This window comes from Suricata suricatta, chromosome 1 (assembly GCF_006229205.1).
Source record: "Suricata suricatta isolate VVHF042 chromosome 1, meerkat_22Aug2017_6uvM2_HiC, whole genome shotgun sequence".
Taxonomy (NCBI): domain Eukaryota; kingdom Metazoa; phylum Chordata; class Mammalia; order Carnivora; family Herpestidae; genus Suricata; species Suricata suricatta.
The window spans coordinates 16,216,600-16,220,962 of NC_043700.1; the positions used below are offsets into that span (position 1 = coordinate 16,216,600).

The following is a 4,363-nucleotide window of genomic DNA, read 5'->3' on the forward strand; positions in this document are numbered from 1 at the left end:
CGGGTCCTGCGGCGGCCTCCCTGGGCCCGCGCATCCGCATGATGTTAGCGGCCCGGCCTCGCTCTCCGTGCGCCCAGCTCGGAGGCCGCCGCTCGCCGCCCGCGCGCCCGGTCCCGGGGCCGCCCGGCTAGACACCGGCGCCTCACGCGCTGGGCGCCGAATATATCCCTCCGCCCGCAGCCCCGCCTGCGAGGGCCGGCGCTCGTTTCTCCGGCGCGGAAACTCGATCTGACTTTCCCTGGCGGCCAGACTCTGAGCTTGCGGTCCGGGGCAACAACGCCCCGCCACGGGTCAGTGATCCCTGGCCTCCACGGCCGCCAGCTCCTCCCGAGGAGACGAGCGAGTGCCCGGGGTGATCTTGCGACACCCCGAGGAACGTGTGCGGCTCGCTCTAGTGCGGATGTTGGTTATGGCTAGCACACAGATTTGTGCAGCGAATTAATACGGAATGTTTCCTGCTAGGAAATGGGAAACACTTCAGCTTTTAAAAAAAAAAAAAGTGAGCTTCCCCGTCTCCCTTTAGATTCCCTAGCACCTCCAGGGAATTCCTAAATCTGCATTTGAAAGCCTCGGTGCTGGGTCTGCAATTGCTTGGTGGAATAAAATCTCCCAAAAGGTCTCAAATGGAATGCAGTTAGATCGGATCTACTTCCTTCTTCAGTGTACACGAAGATCCAGGGAAAATGAAAGCGCTTCCTCTGCCACCTCTTTATGCAGAGCTGGTTAAACCCCATAACCTCCCCGACCCAGGTTATGAACCCCAATGCCGGCCTCTTCCGGCGGACACCCCCGACTCCCACGTCTGCGGGACAAAAGGCTGCTATGCCGCCTCGTGCGCTTTCCCAGCCCGCAAGTCCGCCGTACAAACTGTGAACCCAGTCTAACGTAAAACTGCCAGTCCCTGGGGACGAGGGGAAGACCCCGAGCGTCTAGATGCCCCATTCCGGGAAGCCCGCCCCACGCCCGAGCACGCAGTCCCGGGTCCGAGGCTGTGAGACCATCCTCCGTGCGGGCAAATCTCCAGACGCAGGCTCCGCACAGCTGAGACTTAGCCGAAGCCCGGAGTGGTCCTGGGCATTGGAAAACAGCCCACAGATGAGGGCGGACATGACCTCGGAAAGTTTGTGGGACTCAAACATTTAACACCGGGAGGACAAAGAGATTCGATTTCCCCGGAACCGGCGGAGGGGACTGCAGGGGGAACTGCAAGGCACAGGCGAGCGAGGGTGTCTAGGGTTAACGAGAGACATTCCTGGTTCAAAGTTAATGCAGTCTCTTCCTAAACCATATTAAAGAAGGCATTTGAAAAAAATGAAGGTGTCTAGCAGCTTGTGGCCTGGAAGGAAAAATAATGCCTGCAGAATGAATGTGCTGATTCGTAGCACTATGAGTATGTGGTATATTCCCTGCGCATTATTTGGAATACACAGAAATTCACACACCGAGCAAACACCATCATTCAAACACTTGGCCATCGCCATAAATGCGCTAAGTGCTCCTGGAGTTACAGGTCGACTTTATACTTGGAACACCTCGAAAATAGATACTCTGACCTCCAAGCTCTAATCGGTACGAATGCCCCTTGCCGAATTCTAACTCTCAACAAATCACAGTCACACAAGAATGCCAACAGTTCGGGGGAGGGAGGGGAGAGGTAGAGTTGGAGGGTAAGGAAGAACACTGAAAAGTAAAAGATTCTATCCCGTAACATAAAATCACAAGATGCTGTAAACGACACAAAAGAATTCCTGAACAAAACTACCATTCATTAATAAATAAAAACGCTTTTTAGAGCTAAAACATCTGTTTGGGAATCCCGATTTTCCAGGCTCACTGCGAAACCTAATTGCCTGGAAGAAGTTGCACTTTTTCGCCACAGGAACAGCCGAGAGCCAGAGATGGAGATTTCAGACTCTGGCGCTGCCACGTTTTTCTGATCCTTTAGCCCAGGCGAAACGAAATAGAAATGGCTCTTTGCTACCACCGAATTACTTTCACAAGAAAGAGAAATGTAGTTGAAGCTCTACGTGCGTCCATTGAATAGTCGGCCCTCCCTAACCCTGTCCCCAAAGGCTTTTAGAAATTAGGGGAACAGGGGATGTTTCCTGAAAACAAAACGCTTTCCTCCAGCCCTGCCTTTCTATCCAGTCCACCCAAGCTAGTACTTGGAAATTAGAGAATGGGGCGGAATGGGTGGTAAGTGAAGGCTGGGAGCTCACGCCCACGTCCCGGGAGCGCCGGGCAGGTCCAAGTTCCCGGTCCGCGCGGAAACCAGCAGGGATAGCGCGCCTTGCCGGGTGTCCGGACTAGAGGGCGCTGCGCCACTGCAGATCACGCGGCCCCCGATGCGCCCTCCCTGGGCACCATTTCTAATAATAAGTTACATTCAAAATAATGCACAAGCAGCATAGCTTTTCAAGTTCTTTTGAACACTACTATGTATGTATTTTATGAATTCCAAAACCTGTGCAGACTGATCTTTCATTTCCGAGGCATGGACAACCAGAGAGGGGTGTGCAGCTCGCCAAGAAGAGAGCCTGTAGGATGCACACGCTTCCTGCACTAGCTCAGAGCCAAACACCCCCCCCCACGTAATTTCACTTACGTTTAAACTTAAATACAAAAGGCTTGCACTAAACAAAGAACTCACCAGTCCAGCCGAGTCCTTGGGTGCTGGCTTTAAAGTCCTCGGCAGCTCCGTAATCCCCACGCAATTTGGGTATTTGTTAAAAAGCCGTATCTGAAGTACCAACTTTGACTCCCTCGGATCTTCAGCATGTCCCCAGCGAGAGTGCGATCCGCCGGCACTGCCCGGACCCAGGTGGCCACATCTCCGGAGGCTCCCGTCCTGGGTGGAAAGTTGAGCACCAAAAGGAGGCGAAACGAGAGTGCGCGAGGGCTACAGAGACGGCCGAGGAGAAGCCAAGTTTGTCAGGACATGTCCAGGCAGCAAGCCGCCGAGTTTAGGAGTTGCGGCCGGGAACTGCGGCGGATCGCTGCCTCTTTCCCCACTCCCTCCCTCTTGGAGGAGGTGGGGGAGGGGAGGTGACGTCAGCGCCCCGCCTCGCCCCCCGCCCCGCCGCGCGGCTGGGATTCTCCTGCGGGGTCCGCCTCCCCGACAGTAGCGCCGGGCGAGCTCCGGGCTGGAGCGGCCTCCGCCGCCGCAGCTCTCTGAACCCGGAGGCTGGCGACCCTCTCCGCCGTGCGGCGTCTCCCCGGCTCTGTCGAGCGCCGGCGTTCCTCGCACCCAGCCCTGGAGCGGCCCCGGAGCCCCGCGGGGCGCACCCCTCGGCTTTTCCTTTTTGCAAGCCCCCTCCGGCAGCGTTTCCCACGCGTCGAACTGCAGGTGATGCTCTCCCTCTTCTGCAGCTGAAATTCGTCGCGACGTGTCGCCTGCCGGGTTTTTGCAGGGCGGAAGCAAGAACAGTCCTCTGCAGACTGGCCGACTTGTACTTTGTAGCCCTCCAACTTGGGGATGTGATGTATTTTAAATAGTTCTTGTCCTGTAGCGCTGTTTGTGGTCTTTTGCGTTGAAAATCACAGAGCCATATTTTCATTTTCAAATCCTTTGCAAAAGCGCCTACGTTTTTACACGGTACTCCGAAGCGTAGAAGGTTCCGAGGGGTGTGGGGTAGAGATGGAGGAGGAGCCAATTTTTAATGTTTCTTACAAATCATCCTTAGGGATAGGGGCCAATACACAGTCAGTCGTCTACTCGTAATGTAGACGAATATAAACGCAAACACTATTGATACTTCATTTATAAATGAATGTGTCGTTTTTTATGTAAGCGTACGGACGCCTTGAAAATACCTACTGTGGAATGTGTGTTGGTTGCGTGGTGGTTTTTTTCCCTAATGCCGCTAATGGACCAAAATAAAATCTGTCCTGAACAGCGTGAAATTCCCAGGGAGCCATTTCTGGGAGTTGACACTGTCCACAGAAGGTTGTCATTAAGATTCAGAGGACCCTGAAAAGGGCGAGGACGCTGGGAGCAGGATCTATCAGTACATTTGCAGCCATTGATGTAAATCTGCTGGTCTGTTTAGCTGGTCTTTCTGTTTGAAACGTAAAGAGCAAAACCCTGAGGATACTGCAAACAAGGCAAGGAGTTAAACAGGACAGAGGAAGATTAAATGTTGGAGTCTTGTGTATGCTTAGCCTTGAGGAAGTCCTAGAACTTCTCTAAATTTAAGTTTCCTCATCTGTGATAAGGGGATAATATGTTTCAAGTGGACAACTGTATTTGTGTATTTATTCATGCAAAAAATATTTATTGAATGCCATTTATTTGCCAGGGAAGTAACATTCATTCATGGGGGCCCCACTTTCACTGAGCATCATATAAAGTGTGTAGCAATCA

General features: G+C 53.1%; 1 protein-coding gene across 1 annotated transcript in view; it reads right to left on the reverse strand.

The window, feature by feature from the left end:
* The window catches only part of FAT1 (FAT atypical cadherin 1), a 127,128-nt gene extending 124,428 nt beyond the window's left edge, over window positions 1–2,700 (reverse strand). Inside the window, exon 1 of the mRNA XM_029934810.1 lies at window positions 2,651–2,700. The gene's annotated coding sequence lies outside the window, so the exon portion shown is untranslated. The remainder of the gene's footprint in view (window positions 1–2,650) is intronic.
* Between the last annotated feature and the right edge of the window lie 1,663 nt (window positions 2,701–4,363).